Below are 13768 nucleotides of genomic sequence, written 5' to 3'. Positions count from 1 at the left end.
AGGCTGCCTGGCCAAAATGCCTATCTGCCGTAGTAATTAAAAATTATACACTCCCCTATTAATCAAGTAATGATAAATTCCAGAGGGAGTAAATGTCATGTTTGGTTTCTTTATATAAAACAGCAATGAAGACATACAGCATCTCTGCAATATTTACACATATACAAGTAGATCACAACTGGGGGAGTGTGGTGAAGTATTTCGAATGTTGTACTAGGATCTAGGTGGCCGTGGTTCAAATCCCCACTATGCCAAGGCTTGCTCGGTGACCATAGGTTAGTCACAATCTCAGCCTAACCCAGTGGTCCTCAGCTGGTAGAACAGATACCACTGGTGGGATGCAGGGCATCTAACTTGGCTCTCAGCTCTGCTTTTTTATCTATCTGCCCCTTTCTGAAACATTACCCATTCCAGGAGTAGCCAAACTGTGGCTTGGGAGCCACATGTGGCTTTTTCTCACATTTTGTGTAGCTCTCAAATCCCCCACTGTCCCGTTGGCCAGCTTGGAGAAGGCATTTGTTGCTTTAAATCTCTTTTCTAAGGCAAGCCATCCAGCAGCTTGGATAATGCATTTCAAGTTGCTTTCTTTCCACCTCTCCCTCCCATCTATTTGCCTTCCTTCCTTCCCTCAAACATCTGACATTCATGTCTTATGACTCTCAAACATCTGATGTTTATTCTGTGTGGCTCTTATGTTAAGCAAGCTTGGCTATCCCTGACCCACTCTTCCAACACAAACTTTTGCATGCTGAGCCCCTCTCCTTAGCTGGAGGGTGACAATCTTCTTCAAACTCTGATAGGGACCTCATACCAGAGCTATCAAGAGGCCATCTCCAAACAATTAGCTCCCTCCCATTAAGGAAACACCCACGGCCATTAAAGAAGATTAACTTCCATTTGTCAAAGGTCCAGGCTCCAATCATGCATCACTGTAGGGAAACCACAACCAGAGGCCTATTTATAGCAGTCAGACAACACACACACACACAATCACAACAGTACTTTTGCAAGACTGCCTGGAAGCAAAGGCTAACAGACTGTCTCACTGTCTAATTCTGTACACATGAAGGCTGGCTGTAGCCACTTGGGGCCTGTTAGCATGACTGGGGATAACAACTCTACAATTCACTTCAGTCGCTGTCGGACACACTTGCGGGGAGGGGGGCATGAATCATAGGCTGACGTGATCTGAGACAGAGAGAGAGAGAGAGAGAGAGAGAGAGAGAGAGAGAACACGGGCTGCTGACTCACCTCTCTTTCCTCTCAGGATCAGCTTCCATGCAAACAACAAGCAAAGCTGTTCACTCAGATTAGTTAAATTCATCATTCTCTTTGTGTATTTATTTATTTTAGGGATGCGGCCTTTAGTCAGCTGGGTTGAGCTATCTAAAACCCTTTGACAGGTTAAAAAAGGGGCCCCCAATTCAACTCCGGCACATGTTGACACAGATATATAGGCTTGCACAGAGCATGATGAGGAGCCAAGATTGTTCCTTCCCCACACCACAAACTCATGTTGGTTGCTTTCAGGATAATAGCTACCATGTAGGCCTTAAGACAGGTAGGCACTGTCTGTACAATTACTCCTCAAAGAGATCATTTTGAAAGTAGTCATTATGCATGTTGGAGAGATTCCTATCAAAGTGTGACATCAGGCATGGGGATATTAAGTGGGTTTGTTTAAGTACATACTGGGGAAGGGGAGACAAGCTGGCACCATTCTGATCTCCCACTACTGAGAGATAGAATGTGACAACAACATAGGTCAGGCCTCGTGTTAGTAACGAACAGTGCATCCTAAGCAGAGACCTTGAAATCCATGGTCTTAGAAAGAACAAACCTTAACCAGGATTTCATTGGTAGACTCCAGTCTATGGTAACAGAGACTGGGTACAGACAGGCAGCTTGGGGTGACAGCCTCCCATCTCAGAAGAAAGCTGGTTTAGTGGAAAGTGCCCCAGGGGCAGTCAGACACGGCCTGCTGCTGGAACAGCGATGGGCTGCACGCGCCACAGCGGAGCGGTCACACTGCTCATGTACATGAGCAGGGCTTGAATTGAAGACGATTCGGGTAACTACCGACCCGTCAGCTTGACGTCTATACCTGGAAAAGTTTTAGAACAAATAATCAAACAGTCGGTCCTGGAACATTTAGAAAGAATGGATGTGATTACTAAGAGCCGGCATGGTTTTCTCAAGAACAAGTCATGTCAGACTAACCTGATCTCTTTTTTTGAGAAAGTGACTACCTTGCTGGATCAGGGGAATGCTGTAGACATCGTTTATCTTGATTTCAGTAAAGCTTTTGATAAAGTTCCCCATACTATCCTTGTGGACAAGTTGGTAAAATGTGGTTTGGATTCTGTTACCGTTAAGTGGATCTGTAACTGGTTGACAGATCGCACCCAAAGAGTGCTTGCGAATGGTTTCTCATCCTCTTGGAGAGGAGTGACAAGTGGAGTGCCTCAAGGATCTGTCCTGGGACCTGTTTTGTTCAACATCTTTATCAATGATTTGGATGAATTAATAGAGGGAATGCTTATTAAATTTGCAGATGATACAAAATTGGGAGGGTTTGCAAACACAGAAGAAGACAGAAACAGGATACAGGATGACCTTAACAGGCTGGAAAACTGGGCTAAAACTAATAAAATGAATTTTAACGGGGATAAATGTAAAGTTCTGCATTTAGGTAGGAAAAATCCAATGCATGGTTATAGGATAGGGGAGACTTGTCTTAGCAGTAGTATGTGCAAAAAGGATCTAGGGGTCTTAGTGGATCATACGCTGAACACGAGTCAACAGTGTGATGCGGTGGCTAAAAAGGCAAATACAATCTTGGGCTGTATCAACAGAAGCCTAGTGTCCAGATCACGTGATGTGATGGTGTCGCTTTACTCTGCTCTGGTAAGACCTCACTTAGAGGTTCAGTTTTGTGTTCAGTTTTGGGCACCACATTTTAAGAAGGATATAGACAAGCTAGAACGAGTCCAGAGGAGGGCAACGAAGATGGTGAGGGGTCTGGGGACCAAGTCCTATGAGGAAAGGTTGAAGGAGCTGGGGATGTTTAGCCTGGAGAGGAGCTGGCTAAGAGGTGATATATGATCACCATCTTCAAGTACTTGAAGGGCTGTCGTATAGAGGATGGTGTGGAATTATTTTCTGTGGCCCTGGAAGATAGGACCAGAACCAATGGGTTGAAATTAAATCAAAAGAGTTTCCGACTCAACATCAGGAAGAACTTCCTGACCGTTAGAGCAATTCCTCAGTGGAACAGGCTTCCTCGGGAGGTGGTGGGCTCTCCTTCCTTGGAGGTTTTTAAACAAAGGCTAGATGGCCATCTGACAGCAATGAAGATCCTGTGAATTTAGGGGGAGGTATTTGTGAGTTTCCTGCATTGTGAAGGGGTTGGACTAAATGACCCTAGAGGTCCCTTCCAACTCTATGATTCTATGAATTCAGCAGGAGTTCACAGGAGTGCAGCTCCTGAACCTCTAGCCAGCACCTGCATGCAGTGGGGAGATCTCTCCCCGATGCACACAGATCCCGGGGCATATGCAAATGAGATGTGCTACTGAGCTCCTGCACCTTTTTTTCTACAAAATGACCCCTGTGCATGAGCAACACTTCCTTGGTGCTCCCTGACCGTTCAGTTGGGAAAGGTGCCCCGGAAGAGCTTTAGCGATTTGCTACCACCTACTACCTGGTAGCTTGCTGAGGTGGCAGAGTGACAGAGGAGGACAAGGTAAGGATGGGAGAGAGGCAGGACCCAGATGTGCATATTTGAATGTGCCATTTAAGTCTGAACATGAGCCATTCCTGTTTCAGCTCAAATTGGCCATCAGAATTCAGTCAGAGCAACGACAGTCTCTGAATAACTTAACCCCAGCAATGAAAGGCTGTAATGTGAACAACCTGAGATTTTGTTTGCACAGCCAGGGATGGGTGGTTGTAATCTCCAGAGAACCATCCAGGGACAACAGCTTCTGACTTTTGCTTGTCTGGCTGATTACATGTATTGTTAATTTCAGCACCAGCAGAAGGCAGATTGAAACAAATATTTCAAAGCTCTCTACTACTATCATTTAAATGGTTAAAAATCTCATGTACTATGTTAATAACCTCCTTTCTTTATGTATATACTTAGAAAATACATTAAATAAAAAGTTTCTAAACACTGAAAGAAAAACTACATGTTATATGCAAATGCATGTAATGAAATCCTAACAGGAATGTTGAGTTTTTGTAAAATGAAAAACTCTAACAAGGTTGTGAACTGAGTGGAAGGGCAGTGCTTTTACACTCACAACAGTCCTCCAAGCTGTTCTCTTCCATCTTGGAGAATTCCAGATATACAATTACCCTCGTTAACATGACCCTTTTCACACTTACCAACAGAAAATGGAAGGGAATCGGTATTGTGCCGCCCTGGAGTAATCTGGGACAGGGATGGAAGTTTCAGACACATGATTTTCTTTCCAGTAGGGTTCCATGTCTGAAGTGAGCCATTTCACACTGTTCCGATTTTATCTCACTTCCGGGAGCCCAGCATTTCCACACCCATTTTTGCCAGCTGGCCCGCGATTTCCAGGTTTTTTTGGGGGGGGGGGGAACGTCAGGCTAAAAGTATTATAGCGCTATAACAACATATCATAAAACAGAAAATCAGACATCTCAGTGGAAGCCAGGCATCCCAATGTTGATGCTGCTGCACTATTGTGATGTGTTGTTATGGCATTATAGCGCTATAACGCTCTTAACCCGACATTAAAAAAAAAAAAGCTGAAGATCATGCACCAGCTAGCAAAAAAGGGCGCAAAAATGGCCAGCGCTCCTAGAATTGCTATGGGGGATTTCACACAGAGTCTCATAGCGATTTCAATCTGGAAGGAGGGGCTGAAACCTGGAGGGAACTGCTCTTAGTAAAAAATGACTCAGGCATGCCTCACTGCCAGGACAGCAGCAGGACTGCGTGAAAAGGTAAAAGTATTCCAGTAGCAGCCAGTTACTGAATCAGGTCTGTCTGAAATTACAGAAACCCATTACTGTTCAGTAACTGGCCAGCTGCCATACCAGAATACTTAGGCTGTATGTGGAATCATGATGGGAGAATGGAGCAGCAAAACTACCAGTTCTGAGGCTTCTTTTCTTGTTTAAAAAAACCATCTTTGGATAGACTTTGTTACACACACTTGTGTTTTATGTACCTTAAGACCACAATCACACAAGGTACAGTACAGTTTACCCCTAAGGCTACAATCACACAAAGTACAGTATGGTTTGAAATGTGAATGTAAGGGCCAAACTAGATGTCTTTATGTTTGAGCACTTGGGCCGAGTTTCCTAGACCCAGCTGGGGTTGCCCACGGCAGATGCAGGGAATGGCTTTAAAAAATAAAGCCCTTTGGGCTCTGAATGCTGCCATGGGAGGAGGAAAGGCTCCTGTCTGGTGTAGTGGTTAAGTGCACGGTCTCTTATCTGAGAGAACTGGATTTGATTCCCCACTCCTCCACTTACAGCTGCTGGATTGGCCTTGGGTCAGTCATATCTCTCATAAGAGTTGTCCCTGAAAGGGCAGTTTCTGTCAGAGCTCTCTCAGCCCCACCCACCTCACAGGGTGTCTGTTGTGGGGGGAGAAGATAGAGGAGACTGTAAACCGCTCTGAGTCTCTGATTTAGAGATAAGGGTGGGTATAAATCTGCAGTCTTCTTCTTCTCTTTCCTCCCAAGCTATGTTTCTGCACTGGTTTTGCCACTCCATGTGCATAGAATACTCCATATGGAGCAGCAAAAATAGGGAAATAACTCTTGTGCTGTTTTGGCAATGGAAAATAGCTGCGGGGGGCGGGGAGAGAGAGCAGGAGCCCTTTTTCCTCCAGTAGAAGTATTCTGAGCCCTGTCTGGCCTCTTCTTTCTTGTTTAAAAGCCATTCACTGCAGCTGCTGTGTGACTGTGGGGAACCTAGGTTGGGTCAAGGGAACACAAAACCAGCTCTTAAAAAACAACCATGTCTGGTTTAGTCCTAAATCATCCTTCCAGCATAGTCATCAGGCAACAGCCACTTTAGAAACCTAGTGCACGTGAACTCAAAACTGAATGGTCTTCTTGTGTGTACTTTACCAGGACAGAGTCTGAACAGTGCTTTAATTGGCACGTGAATTTGGCTTAAAGCTGAAATGAAATTTTGAACATAATCCCAGAGATTTTGCATTTGAGAATATTCATATTTATCATTTACAGCTTGTAAACGCAAGTCTACTTTTTAAGAATCAAAGATTTCAAATATTCCTTTTCCATATGTACCCTTTTAAATTCTGTTTTTGTTGTTTTTTAAAAAAACAAAAACCCTTTGAATCTAACACCGGCCATAATTGCGACTCTTGTAAATAAGATCAAGAACTGTGTTAATTATTATCAGTGTTATTTTAAAAGCAGATTAACAAGTCCAGGCAGCCAGAGGCAGAAAATGTGCCTTACCTTTAAAAAAGTAATTATGTTCTATAAAGTCATAGCAGCTGTAACTGTGCATGAAGGTTAAAATGAACTGCTTTGCAAATGTTTACCCAATACCATCAGGATAAAAGTAAAATAAAAAAACTTGTGCTGGTCTTTGGCAGAATGGAAGATCCTTTAATGTTTTGCTTGGAGGAGAAAATAAGAAAAGGAGTGACACACAGTACATACTGTTGCCAGGGAGGAAGTACAAAATAGAGAAGACAACAGACAAAGACCAGGAAGGAAAATGGAGAAAGGAGGATACAAGGGAAAATGAAAAACTCCAAAGGTCACAATACTAATGTTTTCTCCTACAGGAAGTTTATTTTTTTCCATGGGTTCAGCACAAAAAGACATCCAGTGAATGGCTGAAAGCTCAGGGAACTGCCAGTGGCCCAGACACATCAGCATTGGGACATTAGGGCTGGTCAGCACAAACAGAAGATTATGAGGAATAATCTGATCCTAGATTGGAGCAAGGTTGACTCAGCCTTCCATCCTTCGATAAAATTAGTACTCAGCTTGCTGGGGGGAAAGTCTAGATGACTGGGGAAGGCAATGGCAAACCATCCTGTAATAAATGTCTGCCGTGAAAATGTTGTGATGTGACGTCACCCCAGTGTTGGAAACGACTGGTGCTTGCACAGGGGACTACCTTTATCTTTAGATTGGAGCACTCCAGATTACAGGTGGAGCATTATATGACAGTGCTCCTTGCACACAGAAAACTAGATACAGGAGAAGGACTCTAGTCTTTCTATGTGTGGGTTTATTTTTCTCCCCCCACAAGAGGGTATCCAAGCAAGCAAATCCTGCAGGGGCAACCAGCTTACAAGAATCATGGTGTTGCCTTGACCTGGATAGCCCAGGCAAGCCTGATCTTGTCAGATCTTGGAAGTTATGCAGGGTTGACTCTGGCAAGTACCTGGATGGGAGAGCTCCTTGAAATACCAGCAGTAAGGAGGACAGGGGCAGGCTTTATTCAGCCACCTCTCTGAATATCCTCCAGGCTCCCAGCATTTCCAGGTGCAGACACACACACACACACACAAAATACAAAAATACCAAACAAAGAGTGGTGGTGGGGGAGAATCATGGTGTTCAAGTGGGTCAGTTTATTGGCTGGATAGAACAATTAATAGACAGGATAGATAATACTCCCATATATATAAAATGCTGGCATCTCAAGTGTTGGGAAAGATCTTTCTCTGCCAGAGACCCTGGAGAGCTGCTGACAGTCAGAGGGACTGTCAGATTTCTTATACGCACCTTCATGTACATCAGCCCTCTGATGAGAACTTGTGACCTGCAATATATGCGCCACACTACTGAGCTAGGGGCCCAGCAGGAACTCATTTGCATATTAAGCCACACCCCTGGCATCACCATTGTTTCATTCTACAAAAAGCCCAGCGGGTACTCATTTGCATATTAGGCCATACCCCCTGATGCCAATCCAGCCGAAACTGCATTCCTGTGTGTTCCTGTTCAAAAAAAGCCCTGTACTGAGCTATAGCCTTACTACATGATATTGAGAGGAGTTACTGTGATTGTACATCAGAGAATCAGCTTTACTGCATTCCTGTGTGTTCCTGCTTAAAAAAAAGCTCTGCTTATGCCTGCTTTATGGTTGGTTATTTCTCCTAATGCTTGCTATTTACACAACTGCACCAGGTCAATTGGAGACAAACATGCAATACAGCTACTCTGGTGAGAAACTAACCCAAGTATAGTGGTATAAAGACTGTAGCTTCCCACGCTAGCTTTTGGGTGCTGTAGCGCCCATGCCATTTAAACTTCAGCGCTTACAAGAAGCACTGGGTTCAAGTTGCAGCTCAAAAGATTAAGATCAAGTGTCAGAAAACACTGTTAAGAATGAAAAAGCATTTTGAGTGGATTCACCTAAACTTAACATGTTCCCCTGGATAATTAACAGCACAATGATGAGAGTATGGATTTCTTGAGCTAATCCCTGCACCAACCTTAAACTAACAGAGCAATCCTATGGCTCTAGACTGGAGTAACTGCATAGGATCACACTGTAGGGAATACTCCTCCTCTTGCACTCTGAGTGTATCCTTGTCCTTGCTGCCTCTTTGGTGTTGTGGTTAAGAGAAGCGGACTCTAATCTGGAGAACTGGGTTTGATTCCCCAGTCCTCCACATGCAGCTGCTGGATGACCTTGGGCCAGTCACAGTTCTCTCAGAGCTCTCTCAGCCTCACCTACCTCACAGGGTGTCTGTTGTGGGGAAAGGAAGGGAAGGAGATTGTAAGCCTCTCTGAGACTCCGAGTGAAGAGCGAGGCATAAATCCAATTTCTTCTTCTTTTCCTCCTCCTCCTTCCTCTTCTTACTCCTCTTCTTCCCAATTCACACAGCCTAGCTAATCAGCCACGCCATACTTGGATCCTTGATTTGGCTCCATCCTACTGTGCATCTCAGACTGATTTCCCACTAGCCTTATGCCGCTCTCCTCTTCTCCATGGGGCTTCCATCGGATTTCACACTATCTGACGTGGGGCTGCAACTCACTCCACCTCTTTCATGCAGCAAACAAGATCCTCTAAAAACCGGTTTCTGTTTGCCGTGTGAAAAAGGTGAAGCCAGCTGCAGCCACAGGGTAGATAGTGTGAAATCCAACGGAAACCCCTTAGAGAAGAGGAGCGTGAGAGCGGCATAAGGCTAGTGGGAAATCGATCTCAGTGAACTGCAGTCCTAAGGGACTAGACTCCTTGTCCACCTGCACCTCACCCCAGACCCACCGGACTTCTCTACAGTAGCTAGGAGGCATAATTTCATTTCTTGTCATGACTTCCTGCCAGACATTTGCAAAACAAGTAACTATAGGGGCTTTTCCATAATTTGAACAGGTCAGAGGATTCTTGGCACACAACTATGATTCTCAAACACCACAGGATGCATATCATCGATTACAGGAGCAGGCCCTCTGGCATTCTTTTGCCCATACCATCCCCAGCCTTTCCTTCTTACTCTTGCTCTCTTCGGCTACTGCAGTTACAGTTGCCACCCTCCAGGTGGTAGCTAGAGACCTCCTGGAATTAAAACAGATCTCCAGATGAACTGACATCAATTCATCTGGAGAAAATAGCCACTTTGGAAGGTGGATTCTATGGCATTGTACCCCAGTGAAGTACCCCCTCCCCCAAATTCTCCAGGAATTTCCCAGCCCAGAGATGCACCAGCAAACCTCACTGCCCTTTAAGCCCTGCTACCCAACTGAGTTTGCTAGTGGTGCCTTAGCTAACCTCAGCATTATAATCCATAAGGGAGAAGACAAAGATAATCTACGTATCTGGCAACAGGTTTGGTTCAAACTGGCTCTAATGAATGCAGGTTTGTCCACAGAAGCTCTGTCTTGATTCGTCCTCTAGCCCATTCACTACTCAGCCATTCCTTTTAGGCACAGAGAGATTAAATCCAGCAATTGCCCTTCAAAAGCATTTTCTATTCATCCTTCTCATCCAGAAAGACAACAGGGTACTTCATTTCCCTTTTCAGAAGGACTTTTCCCACTCCACAGCACTGAACTACTACTAGCAGGTTTATTAATCTGGACAGCAACAGAAAGTAATAGGAGATTTAATAGCTTCTGCCAGAGAAGTCTCTATCCCCTATTACCAAGCCCCCAAAGGCAAACTTTCTGGTGCATTTTGTTCTCGGGCAAAAACACACACATTGATTTGGTATCTGGACTACCCCCATTGGCTATGTGTGAGTGCCTTTTAGCTCTGGTAAATGCTTTTCTACATTTTTGCAAAAATTTGAAAAGTAGAAAGAGATCATACATGTCAGAATTCCCCGCCCTCTCTCTCATCAGTGAAGAACTCTAATGTCATATCTGCGCTTAGAGATTTATTTCAATCCTCTTACATTATCCGCCTAAACAACCAGACCCGCTCCCTTCTGGATACATGGAGAGATGGTGGATAATGCCTCTGCTTCCAGGCTTGATTTCATATTATTAGTTAATAATCCCCACGGTGTTCTGTAAACAGAGGGGGTTAATGCTTAGCCATTAGCAGATGCTGTTTTCTCTACTGCACAACCAACTCCAGAGAAGCCCCTTAGCAGATGGTTTTGAAGGATTTATAAATTGTCTTCCCTCCCAAAACTGAAAGTGGTGGGAGGATGAGGGAGGCTGTCGATCTAATTAGTTTTGGATCCTGAGCTTTTGCAAATCATGATATGGGTTCTCCTCAAGGAGACAGTGGGCATTCTTTATAGCCCCATGACTTCCTTTCTAAATCCCTCTCGCAGCTTTACTTCTTTGTGGCTAGGAGGTGGAGCTGGAGATAACAACACACAGCAACTGCTCTCTTGAGGGCTGTTTCACTCATTGCTTTAATGCAGCCCTTCTTGTAACTTGTTTCTCAAAGCAGAGAAAGAATTCTAAATTCGATGTATACCTCAGTTCAGGGCCGGCTTGCCCACTAGGCAAACTAGGCGGTTGCCAAGGCAAACTAGGCGGTTGCCAAGGCAAACTAGGCAGTTGCCTAGGGTGCCAGCAGGGCAGGGGCACCGAATTCGGCCTCCCCCCTTCTCCCTAGGCAAATGGCTAGTTTGCTTGCTCCTCAGCCTCCTCCTCCCTCCCTTCCCCACCCCAGGTCTATTTCAAAGCCCGGAAGGGCGGTGGAGCACCGCTCCTGGGCAATCTAAGGATGTCCCCCCACCAATCAGCTGATCGGCGGGTAAAATGACACACTCACTGTGTGTGAGCACTGGGGCAGGCCAGCAGCAGCACAAAAGAACCGCGTCCTGAAAGGGCGCCACTGCTGCTCCCTCCTCTCCACTTCCTTCCCATCCAGGACATGGGCAGGAGGGAGCAGCAACGGCGCCCTTTCAGGACACGGTTCCTTCGCGCTGCTGCTAGCCTGCCCCAGCGCTCACACCCAGTGAGTGCCGCCCGGTTTTTCCCGCCAATCAGCTGATCATGTGCCCGCTGATCATGCGCTCTCAGGCCAGTGCTGCCTCAGTTTAATCTCGGTTTGTTACGATGTTTGAATGTAGCCATTATTTTGAAATGTTGCTATAGAGTTGCCAATCCCAGAACTAATTATGGTCTTCTAGGCAGCTTCTAGGGGCCTTTCCCTGTGTTGGTAGCAAGAATCCGCTGCAGTAAAAAGGAATATCAAGACAATATTGTGCACTATCAAGGTATAATTCACCTGGCTCATGAGGCCTGTTTATTTTCCCTTTGCGCTGGAGAAAATAAAAACCTGATTTACTTCCATTTAAACAGAAAAGTGTGGAGTGGCTACAGGCAGACACAAGGACACACTGCCTGTAGCCACTACAGGGAGCAGATGGCATGGGCAGCTTGCACTGTGTGACATTCCCAGCTCAGTGTAGTGGTTAACAGCAGCAGACTCTAATCCGGAGAACCAGATTTGATTCCTCACTCTTCCACATGCAGCCAGCTGGATGACCTTGGGTCAGTCACAGTTCTCTCTCAGCCGCACCTATCTCAGAGGGTGTCTGTTGTGGGGAAAGGAAGAAAAGGTGATTATAAGCTACTCCAAGACTCCCTCAGGTAGTGAAAAGCAGGATATAAAACCAACTCTTATTCTTTAGTCCTTTAAGAGGCATTCCCCCCCCTTTCCTTGCTGGCTGAATCACGCTGTAGCATTTCAGTGCAGCCTAGTAAGGAAAAGGAAGGGAAAGGGGGGTAATCCAGTCCTTAGGGACAGGGTCTGAAATTACCACAGTGTCTGTGCTTTTGCATCTGTGTGATGAAGGAAAGGAGGAGGGGAAGCAGTGGAAGCAGCAAGTGGAGCAACACTAGTTGTGTGCAACCCCACAATCTTGGATACCCTGCTTGGTAGTGCTGCTGCCACTGAAGTGGCAAAATCAGTGTTCCCTCTAAGCTGAGTTAGCGTGAGCTAGCTCACAGTTTTTTAGCCTCTGGCTCACACATTTTTGTCAGCTCATGAAAAATGGCCCCAGAGCAAACTAATTTATGCTAATAGCTCACAACTTTAACGTTATTAGCTCACAAAGTAGAATTTCTGCTCACAAGACTCTACAGCTTAGAGGGAAAGACAGGTTGCTTACCTGTAACTGTAGATCTTCGAGTGGTCATCTGTGCATTCACACTCATGGGATAGAGTGCCTGCGCCGATCCCCGAATCGGTATCTGAAAAGCCTGGGATTTTTCTGCGCTCGGTGCCAATGGGCATGCACAGGCGTCCCAGTACGCATGCTCACCGGCGCCAGCGTGGGGATCCCGCCAGTTCCTTCCTGACCACTGGAAGCCCCTACTGGAGGGAGACCGTCAGCAGTGGGGAAGGAGGGCAGGTAGTGTGAATGCACAGATGACCACTCGAAGATCTACAGTTACAGGTAAGCAACCTGTCTATCTTCTTCGTGGTCTCTGTGCTTCACACTCATGGGAGATTAGCAAGCAAGACATACCTAGAGGTGGGAAGACGGTCAACCGGAAGAAACAGCTTGCAGCACCGCAGTTCCCAACCGAGTCCTCTGCTGAGCATGCACGTCCAGCGTGTAGTGCTTCATGAAGGCATGCGGAGAAGACCAGGTGGCAGCCTTGCAGACATCAGTCAGGGACACGCCTTTCAGGAACGCCACTGACATAGCCATCGCTCTTGTGGAGTGTCCACGAATAGGCCCAGGTAACAGCTTCTTCGCCAACAAATAACAGAGTTTAATAGTCTCAGTGAGCCATTTTGAGAGTCTCTGAGACGAAATCCTGGAACCTAACTTGGGAGCAGCATACGAAACAAAAAGCTACTTGTCTTTACGAAAAATCTTTGAACAGTTCAAATAAAACAGCAGAGCACGCTTTACGTCCAAAGCATGCAATCTACGTTCCTCAACTGACCAAGGTGTAGGGAAAAAAGTGGGCAACCACACCTCTAAGTTGAGGTGGAACTGGGAGACCACCTTAGGAAGAAAAGTAATGTCCGGAGCTAAAGAAACTCCAGCCTCCCGAAACACAAGGTAGGGATAATCACAACGCATTGCCGTGAGCTCCCCTACACAACGTGCTGATGTGATAGCAACTAAAAATGCAGTTTTCCATGATAGGAGCTGCAAAGAGCACGTGGCCATCGGCTCAAAAGGGCGACGAGTTAGTTTGTCCAGCACTAAGGTTAAGTCCCACAACTGCGGGGGTGATCTTGATGGTGGATGCAGCCTAAACAAACCCCTCAAAAACTTTTTGGAATGAGGGTGCGCAAAAACAGAATATCCCTCCACTGGGTCATGAAAAGCAGATATTGCTGCCAAATACACCTT

At 45.7% G+C, this 13768-nt stretch overlaps 1 protein-coding gene across 1 annotated transcript in view; it reads right to left on the bottom strand.

Moving 5' to 3' along the window:
- PLXNB1 (plexin B1) overlaps positions 1-13768 on the bottom strand; it is a 159050-nt gene that overhangs the window by 93746 nt on the left and 51536 nt on the right. The window lies entirely within an intron of this gene.

Source organism: Heteronotia binoei, chromosome 5 (genome assembly GCF_032191835.1).
Source record: "Heteronotia binoei isolate CCM8104 ecotype False Entrance Well chromosome 5, APGP_CSIRO_Hbin_v1, whole genome shotgun sequence".
Lineage (NCBI taxonomy): Eukaryota > Metazoa > Chordata > Lepidosauria > Squamata > Gekkonidae > Heteronotia > Heteronotia binoei.
The sequence above is the reverse complement of the archived record's forward strand: the minus strand, read 5'-3'. Positions and strand labels throughout refer to the sequence as shown.